This window comes from Bufo gargarizans, chromosome 5, assembly GCF_014858855.1.
Source record: "Bufo gargarizans isolate SCDJY-AF-19 chromosome 5, ASM1485885v1, whole genome shotgun sequence".
In the NCBI taxonomy this organism is placed as follows: Eukaryota; Metazoa; Chordata; class Amphibia; order Anura; family Bufonidae; genus Bufo; species Bufo gargarizans.
Genome location: NC_058084.1, coordinates 119686923 through 119702027, shown reverse-complemented (window position 1 = coordinate 119702027; position 15105 = coordinate 119686923).

Genomic DNA, 15105 nt, shown 5'->3' with positions numbered 1-15105 from the left:
CAAGAATTAAAGGAAAATGGAGATGACATTTCAAAATTTCACTTTTTTGGGCAGATTTTCCATTTTATTACATTTTTTTTTCTTTAACACATTGAGGGTTAACAGCCAAACAAAACTCTATTTATTGCCCTGATTCCGCGGTTTACAGAAACACCCCACATGTGGTCGTAAACTGCTGTTCGGGCATTTGGCAGGGTGCATAAGGAAAGGAATGCCATACGGTTTTTGGAAGGCAGATTTTGCTGGATTGTTTTTCTCAACGCCATATGTTTATTTTTCTGCCAATCGTCTTGTGTAGGGGCTAGTTTTTTGCAGAAAGTGTTGGTTTTTATTGGTACCATTTTTGGGTACATAGGATTTATTGATCATTCATTACACTTTATGGGGCAAGGTGACCCAAAAATTGGCTGTTTTGGAACAGTTCATTTATTTTTACAGCTGTTCATCTCAGGAGTTAGGTTATGTGATAGTTTTATAGAGCAGATCGTTACGGACGTGGCAATACCTAATATGTATACTTTTTCTTATTTACGTTTTACACAATAATAGCATTTCTGAAACCAAAAAAATGTTTGTGTCTCCATAGTCTGAGAGCCATAGCTTTTTTTTTTTTTTTTTTTTGGGCGATTGTCTTAAATAGGGTATCCTTTTTTTGCGGGATGAGGTGACTGGTACTATTTTGGGGGTCATAAGCCTTTTTGATCGCTCGCTGTTGCACTTTTTGTGATGTAAGGTGACACCTTTTTTTTTTCTTTTTTTTTCTTTTTTTTTATGGTGTTTATCAGACGGGGTCTATCATGTGATATATTTATAGAGACAGTCGTTACGGACGCGGTGACACCTAATGTGTATTTTTTCATTTTTATAGTAAAAGGCAATTTATTTTTTTAATTTACATTTTAATTTTTATTTCATTTTTATTTTCACTTTCTTTTTTTATCAAGTCCCTCTTGGATCATGAAGATCCAGTGGGGGCTTGATAGCTGTACTATACTTTGCAATGCTCTTGCATTGCAAAGTATAATACTATTAGATGCCCTGTAGGTGGCAACAGCAGACGCTTTTGCAAAGCGTCCGGTTGCCATGGCAACCATCGGGTGCTGCAATCACCCCGCTGGTTGAAAGAGGGAGCTCCCTCTATTAACCCCATGATTGCCGCAACCGCGGCATCTACGGGGTTACTACAGAGTGTCGGCATAGAGCTGACACTCTGCTGATGGCGGCGGCTCAGGAATGGAGCCGCCGCCATCACACACAGCAGGGGGGCGGGGGGATGTACGCCCAGCAACATTGAGGGAGGCTGGGGCGGGGAGAATGAATGGGGAGGGGGCGGAGGACCGCATCAGGGCAGGAGATGAGCGCCGGAGACGAGCGGCAGGCGGACACAAGGGGCGCTTGGAGCACAGATTAGGTGGGGGACGACGACTAGGACACTATCTGATTTCAGGCTCTGATCTGAACCGGCATTTTAACACTGCCGCGATCCGATTTGGTTAGTCTGCACAGACTAACCAATCGGATTGATTGCCGGCAAGGGGCCACTCTGATTGGACCCTTGCCGGCATTACTGCACTGTATGCTGTCCGTGACAGCAGCAGTGCAGGGGCAGAAGCTTTAATCCAAGCGCTTTGCAGCTGCCAGAACATTTTATATATGTGATAGGCTGCATGGGGCATGTGCAAATATCACGTATATAAATATATTACAGTTGTGAAGTGGTTAAAGTTGACTCTAACAATATAGAAATTAACACATCTGAACAGGCAAGACATACTACCTCTAATGTGCGTGATAAAATGCAATTCCCCCAAGCAGAGGCATGAACCTAGACATTTTCAGAAAAAAATATGCTTAGTCGTGATCTATTTCTATAACAAACTAGTTCTGAAAAAAATAAGCTTGGCATCTGGAAAAAGCTGTTAGATTTTTAGCATACTTTTTTCATCTGAAATAAGTCAACAGTCCCAACCTTTTCTATATCATTTCCACCTAGGTGAAAAATCGTGGTGTTTGGATTCAGGAATCTTCATCAAAAGAATTTTATTCAGCAGGTCATCCCATATTAGGCTACTTTCACACTTGCGCTTGATCGGATCCGTTCTGAACGGATCCGATCAGATTAATGCAGACGGATGCTCCGTTCAGTACGGATCTGTCTGCATTAATAACTTAGAAAAATTTCTAAGTGCGCAAGTAGCCTGAGCGGGATCTGTTCAGACTTTCAATGTAAAGTCAATGGGGGACGGATCCGCTTGAAGATTGAGCCATATGGTGTCATCTTCAAGCGGATCCGTTCCCATTGACTTACATTGTAAGTCTGGACGGATCCGCACGGCCAGGCGGACAGCTGAACGCTGCTTCCGCCTGGCCGTGCGGAGGCGAGCGGAGCGGAGGCTGAACGCTGCCAGACTGATGCAGTCTGAGCGGATCCGCATCCATTCAGACTGCATCAGGGCTGGACGGAAGCGTTCTGCTCCGCTCGTGAGCTCCTTCAAACGGAGCTCACGAGCGGACAGCAGAACGCTAGTGTGAAAGTAGCCTTAGTCAGTCATTTTGATGCAGTTTTGAAGTCGTATCCAGGGGTGGCGTTAAAAAAGAAGAGAACTAGTATGTGCCCTTAGTATTTCTTCTGCTTTTACAATACACGCCTCGTTTTGGCATCAAGAAACCTGTGTGTGGCAGTACCCTAATTCTTAGCCAGTAGACCTGCACCTTTTCTTGGACTAAAGTTTTTACTAAAGCAAAGTTGCATGGCTCTAATCTTGAGCCAATGTACAAAAAAAGTGGCATAATAATCATACTTGTGTCCTGTAAAAATTGTAAAATGCATATTAATCCAATAAAGCTGGCCATCATGAATTAAAGGGGTTGGCCAATTTCCTATGGCATTTCTCAAAAGGTCATAAGCAGTCATATATGATCCATACAATTATACATGACTGTATACTGTCCTAAGGAAGGACCTGGCTGCCCTGGTATCAGTGGCGTACTAATGCTCGCCTGCGATCCTCTGTATTCATAGGCTGCCAGATGACTGCACTGTCTTCTCGGTGTGTTTCTGAGGACATGTAATGTATTTCTGCTCAGAAGCTAAACGGTAACTGGACACCTCCACAGCATGTGGAGATGCAGGGGATCCTGCTGCCTATAACTGCATATGTGCTGGACACATTCACTTGCCATTCAGCGCCTGCGCAAAATGACAGCTACGCAGAAACATCCTAAGGGAACTGCTGCCATCTTACAGCCCATGGATGTAAAGAGTGACGGGGAAGTATGTTTACTTCTCTGGGGGCATAGTCATGTATGCTTGTATGGAGCACACATGACTATGCAGTGGTCCTGCAAGTTACAGTATTAATTGGTTCTGATGAAACCATTGTAACTTGTATCAATAATTGTATGGAAAACTAGTGCAACATCTGACAGCGGCAAAGGGTCCCTTTATGAAATATTTGTGACGCCAGTTGCAGTGAAGCAACAACAGGACAGAGTGCCTTTTAATAAATGGTGGTGGTACCCAGGCGTAGGAATGGCCGAGTGGTATAGGGTGGCCTACAATGTCCCTTAATGTCTTGTATGTGTCACAGTGCTCCTACCTGGATACAGCTGGACCTCAGGCATTGTCTGCCGAAGTAATAAAAGGGGGAAAGTTAACTTGGGGATGAAGTTCAACAACAGCTTTACTTGCAATAGACCTTTCCCCAAACAGGTTACAGACTTTGTCTTGGTTCCAGCAGGCTTTAGCGTTAAAACTTCTGGCAGGCGGGGGGCGTGGCCAGCTATCCAGGAGTGAGGACGTGTGTGCTGCCAGCTCCTCCACAGCACCAGAGATAATCCACCGCCAGCGACCCTTTAGCAATGGGCAAAGTTACTAAAAAGAGCAGGGCCTGCTCTGTGGTCCCCCTGACTTCCTCACAGGGGGACATACCCAGGCTCTTCGCCAGACAGCCTGCGACACCGGGCCCCGACATGGCCGAGCGCTTTCAAGATAGCGCCGCCAGCCCTGATGCGACTCCGCTCGCGATAGAATTAGCGGAGCCAGGATCTATCCAACACTCACCGGATCGACGCTTCACCAGACACACAGATCCTGGCTACCTCTACAGCGTCAGCCTCCCAGGGTTTTCCACCATCGCCCCAGAGACCCGCGTCTCATGCTCCTCAGTGTGACGAGGACTCTCGACCACCTACCATGGCGGACTTACGCAACCTAATGTGCTCGCTCCCCACCAAGGCAGACCTCTAGCTTTGCAGCTAACATTTTACAAGAATGTAAAAGAGAATTCACGCAAGTACGCTCTGAGATGGCCCTGATTGATACAAAGGTGGACGCCATTCAACAGGAACATGATTCCTTGTCTGCAGACGTGCAAGCCTTGAAAGACAAACTACAGTCCCACGACGCGCAACTGCACACCTTGCAATATCATCTGGATGATGTTGAAAATAGGAGCCGCCGCAACAATATTCGTATCAGAGGCCTTCCTGAGTCAATAACACAGGCGGTGCTTTTACCTACCATTGTGAAAATTTTCAATGACCTCCTGGGACGTCCACCAAGCTCCAACATCGATTATAATCTGCATGTCTACTTAGACATTCCTAACTAATATTCTTCTGTGATTTATATTGCCTGATGTCGGGTGTTGTGCACCCACTACAATTCTATAGACATCATACTTGTAATGTTAATATCGCTTGAATTTGCACTGGTTTCTATTTATTATGCTTCAAAAACTCAATAAAACCTAAATGAAGAAAACTTCTGGCAGGCAAACTTGTCACTGCTACATCTGTGGCTCTCTGGCTCTGCTGTACGGACAGACTGGCTATAGAACTCATCTTCTTTATGCTGTACTTCGCTTTGTAGTCTGGTCGGTCTGTAGATTTGCCCAATGAAAACTCCTGGCTTCTGAGGCTATAAGCTGTGGCCTCCAAATCCAGCGGAGCTGAAGGTGCTTTAGCTGGCTTGCTTTGCTAAGCTAGGGCATGTCCAACGGTGATGTGCCCAGCCCTTGCTTCCTTTCCCTAGCAGGAGGTAAGCTAGACTGCTCTAGAAACTGGTCCCACCCTTCCTGCAGAAAGTGCTACTCGCCCACTCCTCCACAGAGGGGGGGGGGGGGGGGGGTTAGAATGGAAAGCTCCATTCTATGTAACTGTGTAGCTCTGCCGTTCTTGCTGCCACCTGCTGGTGAACCAGGCACATTACACATGAACATAACAGTTGCAAACTAGGAAATGTGCAGTGTTTGCACCTGAAATAAATACATATGATGACATGAGGTTAACCAGTAAAGACAGTAGCGAGGTGCAAAGGTGTTAATGCCACTCTGGGGTGTTACATTCCCCCTTACTTAAAACGAAGCCATCCTTGGCTTGTGCTTAGGAGGTGCTCTAAGGGTGCCAAAGAAAAGTTAAAGTGCTGCATGAGAATATACACACATAAACTGACCATATAAAGACTGCTACCAATAGGTTTCTGCCCTTATGTGTAGGGTGTCCATTCACAGTTTTCCCTCTCCGTATAAACCAGTAAACCAAATAAGACTGCCCAAAGCGCTCAAATACTCCCGTTGTGGATACCGGATCCTAGTACCACCGGAAGCGTGGGGGTGTCATGTACTGTAATCTCTCCATGATGCTATGAGATGCCCGCAAATAGAAGGGTGGCTTCATCCTGTATTCCCTTCCAAGCACCAAGGTCTATAAATAGCTTTTCGCGGGGGCGCATGCGCGAGGCTTACGGAGCAGACATGTCTCTGTGGCTCCACTCCGACCGCTGGCGTTTACCCTTCATTTGGCTCCACAAGCCCTGAGCAGTCATGCAGGGGTCGCAGAAGACCACCCGAGGCAAGAGGGGATCGAAAATCCCGGGAACACCTGTTGCATCGCAGACCATACCGGAGATCTTCCGGACCATGAGACACTCCATCATGGCCGACAGCGTGGCTTCCCCGGCGAGCCCGGCCTCTTCAACTGAGAATGAACGTCACGTGGACGCGGGTTCTCCACAAGCAGGTCAGGCAGAACTTTATGCTAACATCGCAGCTCTCTTTAAAACCGAACTGTCCCAGGCGGTTGCAGAATTCTCCCCCCAGATTAATAGTTGGGAAACAGGGTCTCTGACCTAGAGTCCAGAACCGACGAGCTAGCTGATGCCATGGGCGCTGACAGAGAGGCGCACTCCCTCCAGCTACAAGCCCTTGAGACGAAGATAGAAGATCTGGAGAACAGATCAAGGAGAGGGAACTTGCGTATAAGGGGCTTACCTGAATCCTTTCAGGACTTACCAAGCACGGTGGGCGCACTGTTCACAGCCTTAAAAGCTCTACGGTGGACCGAATCTTACTACTATAGGTATGCTAATAAACCCGATTAAATGTTAGCCCGTCAACTCAAAGCTAAGCAGACCATTAACCAGGTATTTAAGATTAGATCAAAGTCAGGCAAAGTTTCTTCCAACCCTGAAAACATTTATCAGATCTTTCACACATTTTACCAAAAACTGTATGCTAAACAGAGTGATAAACAGGGGCAGAACCTTAACAACTTCCTAACCTCCATTAGATTACCACAGGCAGTGTGTGATCTAGGCAAAGCAGTGGTGAATGAGCAGGTGGAATTATCGATTAAGTCCCTGAAATTAGGCAAAGCACCTGGCCCGGATGGACTGTCAGCCCTTTACTATAAAAAATTTGCCCCCCTCCTAACTTCACATATCACTAAATTTTGTAACCATATAATGCAAGGTAATACCCCACACCCTGACTTTTTGGCAGCTAACATAACAGTTATCCCCAAACCCAAAAAAGACCACCTATCTCCCTCCAACTATAGACCAATTTCCTTATTGAACTTGGACAAAAAAATTCTCACGTCTATCCTGGCACGCCGGCTTAATGGTCTGCTTCCTAATCTTATTGGAAAAGACCAAGTAGGGTTTATTCCAGGTAGGGAAGCCCCTGATAACATATGTGAAATCCTCAACCTGATCCAAGTAGCAACTAAAGGGAATACACCATTAGCTGTCCTGGCCCTTGATATAGAAAAGGCTTTTGACTCAGTCACATGGGATTACTTGTACTTAGTCCTCCAGTCTATGGGTATTAAAGGTCCATTTGTACAGGCTATTAGGGCCCTTTATTCAACCCCAGTTGCATACCTTAAGCTCCCGTCCCTGAATCCTGCCCCTATTCAAATACTTAGAGGCACACACCAAGGATGCCCCCTGTCTCCGGTACTTTTTGCCTTAGCGATGGAACCTCTGGCCATCTCTATTAGAACTGACCAGAACGTGTCAGGGGTCAAGGTTGGAGACACGGAACACAAATTGAGTCTGTTTGCAGATGACCTCCTCCTTTCCCTTACCAACCCTCTTGTCTCACTGCCAAACCTCTTACGACTTTTAGAAAACTTTTCAGAGGCCTCTGGACTTCGAGTTAACCATCAAAAATCCGAGCTTATGTTATGTAATACCTCACCCTCCCTGAAGTCTCTCCTTCTAAAAAACTTTCAATTTCACTACTTGCCCAGTCACATACCATATCTTGGTACGATAGTGCCCACTCATCCTCACATGATGTATAAGATGAACTACATCCCTCTGTACCGAACCAACAGGGAAGACCTTAAAACCTGGAACACATTACCGATATCCTGGATAGGTAGAATACATGTAATCAGGATGGTAGTCTTGCCTAAACTCCTTTACTTATTCAGGACTATACCATTACCGGTCCCGGGTGGGGACCTCCGCGACCTACAAAGGGAGGTACTGAAGTTTATATGGGGCAATAAACGTGCCCGTATAGCTCGGGCTACCATGTGCCGACACAAAACACAAGGTGGTCTATCAGTTCCTGATTTCATAAAATATTACAAAGTGGCTAGACTAGCCCAACTTTTCTTGACACATACTAAACCTGAGACACAAACCCCTCATGGGTTTCGATGGAACAGTCCCTCCTTTCTCCTTGGTCGTGGAGAGCCTTACTCTGGTCTACACTACCCATTCTGAAAAGAATTCGCTCTGACTCTCCACTGTCGTACCAGGCCCTGCTGTTATGGAGATCAGTTAGGTTTAAGTTTTCACTACAATCAAAACTCTCTCCGCTCCTCCACATAATAGGCAATCCTGCCTTCCCACCGGGATTGAAGCCTTCCAATTTCAAGTGGTGGATTGACAATAAACTGATTGCCCTGAGTGATTTTAGAGATAAATTTGACCTCCCTAGAGGTGAATCATTCACGGCTAATCAAGTATTCTCATTTTTCCACTCCTTGAAGACTGATAATCAGACCTTGGACTTTACTCCCTTTGAACAATTTGTCAATTTTTCTTTATGTAGACTGTAGACAGGGATTATTGTCCAGACTGTATAGTATGCTGGACCCCTCATCTGAGGGGGTTCGTCTCCCGTACATGGTGGAGTGGGAGAGAGATACACAGGTGGAATGTCCACTATCCGAGTAGTTCCTTCGTTTCCAGATTTTGACCAAAACTTCTTGGCAGACCACGCTAGCAGAGACCTCTGTGAAAGTTCTTCACAGAACTCATTTAGTGCCATTTCGGTTACACCGTATATATCCAGATGTATCGCCATTATGCTTTAGAGGATGTATTGAAGATGGTACAGTATACCATATCTAGTGGACATGTCCTCATGTTCAACTGTTCTGGTCTAAAATTGGCAGGTTGCTTATCACAATTCTAGGATGTCCTTACCAAATTACGCCCGCTTTATGTCTTTTGGGGGATAAGCCTCCTGGGCTAACTTTTGCCAAATTCAAACTGTCACAACATATTTTAATGGCTGCCAGAATTCATATAGCGTTCAAATGGAAAATAAGTACCTTAAGCTACCAAGCAGTTTTGGACAGAGTTAATAGGATACTACTCTCAGCAATTCGTGCGGACTCTTTCGAAGCGTTTGAAAAGTTATGGGAACCCTGGGTCTCCTCACCCTATTCCGCCAATGTACAACGTAGTCTATCTTTGTAATGCACATTATGCCGTATGAGGCTATCTCAAATTAGACATGCATAGTCCGTTTAATTATGTGATGCTATTATAATATCACTTACTACTTTCTAGCTGATGATCGCTACTGGATTTCCCTTTGACGAATGTTATTGTCCTTTTTGTATTATTTCTTAATTATTATTTCCTTTTATGTCTATACCTAATGTATGATTGAAATGCATTTGTTTTTGCATTTGTTTTTGCTGCATTAAGATGCTTTTATGATGATGAAAAATACTTTTCAATAAAGCATTTGAAACATAAATAGCTTTTCGCACAGTCACCTTGATGACTAACAGGTAGCTACAAAATTTTTCTAAAGGTGGCATGCAAGGCCGTAGGCACAGTAAATTAGGAGGAGGAGGCAGTGCTCTCCCATATCTCCAGGAGGACTATTCCCTCCAAACACATAATTGCAGCGGGTTACCCTTGACGATGTTAGATCTGCTTGTGACTTACCACTTGGTCCCCCTTGTGTAGCAGAAATACAATACAATGCCTAGGCTTTCTGAGCTAACTCTGAGTCAGTCCATATGAGCATTGAAGTAAGGTTGCTATCTACAGTCAGGTCCATAAATATTGGGAGATCTATACACCACCACAATGGATTTGAAATGAAACAAACAAGATTTGCTGTAACTGCAGACTGTCAGCTTTAATTTGAGGGGATTTACATCCAAATCAGGTGAATGGTGTAGGAATTACAACAGTTTGCATATGTGCCTCCCACTTGTTAAGGAACCAAAAGTAATGGGACGATTGGCTTCTCAGCTGTCCCATGGCCAGGTGTGTTTTATTCCCTCATTATGCCAACTACAATGAGCAGATAAAAGGTCCAGAGTTCATTTCAAGTGTGCTATTCGCATTTGGAATCTGTTTCTGTCAACTCTCAAGATGAGATCCAAAGAGCTGTCACTATCAGTGAAGCAAGCCATCATTAGGCTGAAAAAACACAACAAACCCATCAGAGAGATAGCAAAAACATTAGGCGTGGCCAAAACAACTGTTTGGAACATTCTTAAAAAGAAGGAACGCATCGATGAACTCAGCAACACCAAAAGACCCGGAAGACCACGGAAAACAACTGTGATGGATGACCGAAGAATTCTTTCCCTGGTAAAGAAAACACCCTTCACAACAGTTGGCCAGATCATGAACACTCTCCAGGAGGTAGGTGTATGTGTGTCAAAGTCAACAATCAAGAGAAGACTTCACCAGAGTGAATACAGAGGGTTCACCACAAGATGTAAACCATTGGTGAGCCTCAAAAACAGGAAGGCCAGATTAGAGTTTGCCAAACGACATCTAAAAAAGCCTTCACAGTTCTGGAACAACATCCTATGGACAGATGAGACCAAGATCAACTTGTACTAGAGTGATGGGAAGAGAAGAATAAGGAGAAGGAAAGGAACTGCTCATGATCCTAAGCATACCACCTCATTAGTGATTCAATAGAAAAAAGGAATATCCCACGGCGCAAAAAACACCCAGTAGTTGGATTAATGAGGGTTCTTTTAATTAAGCAAGCGGTACAACGCATTTCGGGGATATACCCCTTCTTCAGGTACAATTGATTTGCAAGTCAATTGTACCTGAAGAAGGGGTATATCCCTGAAACGCGTTGTACTGCTTGCTTAATTAAAAGAACCCTCATCAATCCAACTACTGGGTGGTTTTTGCGCCGTGGGATATTCCTTTTTTCTATTGAACCACTGGCTTTCTGAGGGATTCCAGGCATCCCTGAACAGAAGTATCTATCCCGGGCTGCATACCATCCGTTGTGAGGGGCTTATGCCAACTTGATATATGTCTACATTAAAGTTGTGCCTAATCTTGCACAACTCTACCAGGTGAGCCTCCATTTATTGGAGATACTACTTTGTATCTATTTTAAATGTTATTACCCCATTTTTTTGTTCTACAATGGAACGAAGCCTGCTTTATAATACCTCATTCGTGAAGCATGGTGGTGGTAGTGTCATGGCGTGGGCATGTATGGCTCCCAATGGAACTGGTTCTCTTGTATTTATTGATGATGTGACTGCTGACAAAAGCAGCAGGATGAATTCTGAAGTTTTTCGGGCAATATTATCTGCTCATATTCAGCCAAATGCTTCAGTACTCATTGGACAGCGCTTCACAGTGTAGATGGACAATGACCCAAAACAAACTGAAAAAGCAACCAAAGAGTTTTTTAAGAGAAATGTTATGCAATGGCCAAGTCAATCACCTGACCTGAATCCGATTGAGCAGGTGTTCTGCCACTTTTCTATACCCGGACAAAAGTCTATACCCAGAAGTGATGTAGCTGCACCGGAAGTCACGTGGACGCGTTGGAATCATCTGGAGGAGGGGGTGTGCGCGCTGCGCAAGCGCATTCGGCTAAAGTATAGTAATCTGGCAGAACGCCGCAAGCCCGTAATCTACATTAATTTGTACCCTCGCGGGCTCGCTTTGCTCGCCACTCATCGGGCTCGGCCTCACTGCACTCGGCATTTGCTAAAACTAACTCTATGCCACCATTGATAGTAAAGAAAGAAATGGATGGTAAAGAAAGAGATGGATGGTAAAGAAAGAAATAGATAGTAAAGAAATGGAGGGCTGTGAAAATGCAGGGTCGTTCTGCCAGAATAACATACTTTAGAAGAATTCGCTTGCGCAGCGCACCCCCCCCCCCCCCTCCTCCAGCTGATTCCAATGCGTCCGCGTGACTTCCGGTGCAGCTACATCACTTCCGGGTATAGACTTTTGTCCAGGTATAGAAAAGTGGCAAAACACAGGCATTTCAGTTGCTGACGACAAAGCTGAAGGGAAAATGCCCCAAGAAGAAGCAGGAACTGAAGACAGTTGCAGTAGAGGCCTGGCAGAGCATCACCAGGGATGAAACCCAGTGTCTGGTGATGTCTATGTGTTCCAGACTTCAGGCTGTAATTGACTGCAAAGGATTTGCAACCAAGTATTAAAAAGTGAAAGTTTGGTTTATGATTATTATTCTGTCCCATTACTTTTGGTCCCTTAAAAAGTGGGAGGCACATATGCAAACTGTTGTAATACCTACACCGTTCACCTGGTTTGGATGTAAATACCTAGATGTCTATGACATTGTCTGCCTACCTTTAAGTCTTCTGAAATAATGATCCCTAAATCCCTTTCCTCAGATACTGAGGTTAGGACTGTATCACTGATTTTATATTCTGCTCTTGGGTTTTTACGTCCCAGGTGCATTATCTTGCACTTATCAACATAAAATTTTAGTTGCCAGATTTTTGACCATTCCTCTAGTTTTCCTAAGTCCTTTTCCATTTGGTGTATTCCTCCAGGAACATCAACCCTGTTACAAATCTTTGTGTCATCAGCAAAAATACACACCTTACCATTAAGGCCTTCTGCAATTTCGCTGATAAAGATATTAAACAATATGGGTCCCAGAACAGATCCCAGAGGTACCCCACTGGTAACAAGACCTTGGTCTGAATATACTCCATTGACTACAACCCTCTGTTGCCTGTCCCTCAGCCACTGCCTAATCCATTCAACAATATGGGAGTCCAAACCCAATGACTGCACTTTATTGATAAGCCTTCTATGCAAACTGTTGTACTTCCTACACCGTTCACCTGGTTTGGATGTAAATACCCTCAAATTAAGCTGACAGTCTGCAGTTATAGCACATCTTGTTCGTTTCATTTCAAATCCATTGTGGTGGTGTACAGGTCCTTCTAAAAAAAATAGCATATTGTGATAAAGTTCATTATTTTCTGTAATGTACTGATAAACATTAAACTTTCATATATTTTAGATTCATTACACACCAACTGAAGTAGTTCAAGCCTTTTATTGTTTTAATATTGATGATTTTGGCATATAGCTCATGAAAACCCAAATTTCCTATCTCAAAAAATTAGCATATTTCATCCGACCAATAAAAGAAAAGTGTTTTTAATACAAAAAAAGTCAACCTTCAAATAATTATGTTCAGTTATGCACTCAATACTTGGTCGGGAATCCTTTTGCAGAAATGACTGCTTCATTGCGGCGTGGCATGGAGGCAATCAGCCTGTGGCACTGCTGAGGTGTTATGGAGGCCCAGGATGCTTCGATAGCGGCCTTAAGCTCATCCAGAGTGTTGGGTCTTGCGTCTCTCAACTTTCTCTTCCCAATATCCCACAGATTCTCTATGGGGTTCAGGTCAGGATAGTTGGCAGGCCAATTGAGCACAGTAATACCATGGTCAGTAAACCATTTACCAGTGGTTTTGGCACTGTGAGCAGGTGCCAGGTCGTGCTGAAAAATGAAATCTTCATCTCCATAAAGCTTTTCAGCAGATGGAAGCATGAAGTGCTCCAAAATCTCCTGATAGCTAGCTGCATTGACCCTGCCCTTGATAAAACACAGTGGACCAACACCAGCAGCTGACATGGCACCCCAGACCATCACTGACTGTGGGTACTTGACACTGGACTTCAGGCATTTTGGCATTTCCCTCTCCCCAGTCTTCCTCCAGACTCTGGCACCTTGATTTCCGAATGACATGCAACAGTCCAGTGCTGCTTCTCTGTAGCCCAGGTCAGGTGCTTCTGCCTCTGTTTCTGGTTCAAAAGTGGCTTGACCTGGGGAATGCGGCACCTGTAGCCCATTTCCTGCACACGCCTGTACACGGTGGCTCTGGATGTTTCTACTCCAGACTCAGTCCACTGCTTCCGCAGGTCCCCCAAGGTCTGGAAACGGTCCTTCTCCACAATCTTCCTCAGGGTCCGGTCACCTCTTCTCATTGTGCAGCATTTTCTGCCACACTTTTTCCTTCCCACGGACTTCCCACTGAGGTGCCTTGATACAGCACTCTGGGAACAGCCTATTCGTTCAGAAATTTCTTTCTGTGTCTTACCCTCTTGCTTGAGGGTGTCAATGATGGCCTTCTGGACAGCAGTCAGGTCGGCAGTCTTACCCATGATTGCGGTTTTGAGTAATGAACCAGGCTGGGAGTTTTTAAAAGCCTCAGGAATCTTTTGTAGGTGTTTAGAGTTAATTAGTTGATTCAGATGATTAGGTTAATAGCTCGTTTAGAGAACATTTTCATGATATGCAAATTTTTTGAGATAGGAATTTTGGGTTTTCATGAGCTGTATGCCAAAATCATCAATATTAAAACAATAAAAGGCTTGAACTACTTCAGTTGGTGTGTAATGAATCTAAAATATATGAAAGTCTAATGTTTATCAGTACATTACAGAAAATAATGAACTTTATCACAATATGCTAATTTTTTGAGAAGGACCTGTATAGAGCCAAAATGTTAGAATTGTGTCCATGTCCCAATGTTTATGGACCTGACTGTATGTAGCTAACAATATAAAGTCCTTTGAAAAGTGCATAGGATCACATTGCGGCACCTGCAAAAGAATACACACAATGGGCACAATTTTTTTAAACGTTGCTTAACATAGAAACATAGAATGTGTCGGCAAGAACCATTTGGCCCATCTAGTCTGCCCAATATACTAAATACTATGGATAGCCCCTGGCCCTATTTTATATGAAGGATGGCCTTATGCCTATCCCATGCATCCTTAAACTCCTCCACTGTATTTGCAGCTACCACTTCTGCAGGAAGGCTATTCCATGCATCCACTACTCTCTCAGTAAAGTAATACTTCCTGATATTACTTTTAAACCTTTGCCCCTCTAATTTAAAACTATGTCCTCTTGTAGCAGTTTTTCTTCTTTTAAATATTCTCTCCTCTTTTACCTTGTTGATTCCCTTGATGTATTTAAAAGTTTCTATCATATCCCCTCTGTCTCGTCTTTCTTCCAAGCTATACATGTTAAGGTCCTTTAATCTTTCCTGGTAAGTTTTATCCTGCAATCCATGTACTAGGTTAGTAGCTCTTCTCTGAACTCTCTCCAAAGTATCAGTATCCTTCTGGATATATGGTCTTCAGTACTGAGCACAATACTCCAAATGAGGTCTCACTAGTGCTCTGTAGAGCGGCATGAGCACCTCCCTCTTTCTACTGGTAATTCCTCTCCCTATACACCCAAGCATTCTGCTAGCATTTCCTGCTGCTCTATGACATTGTTTG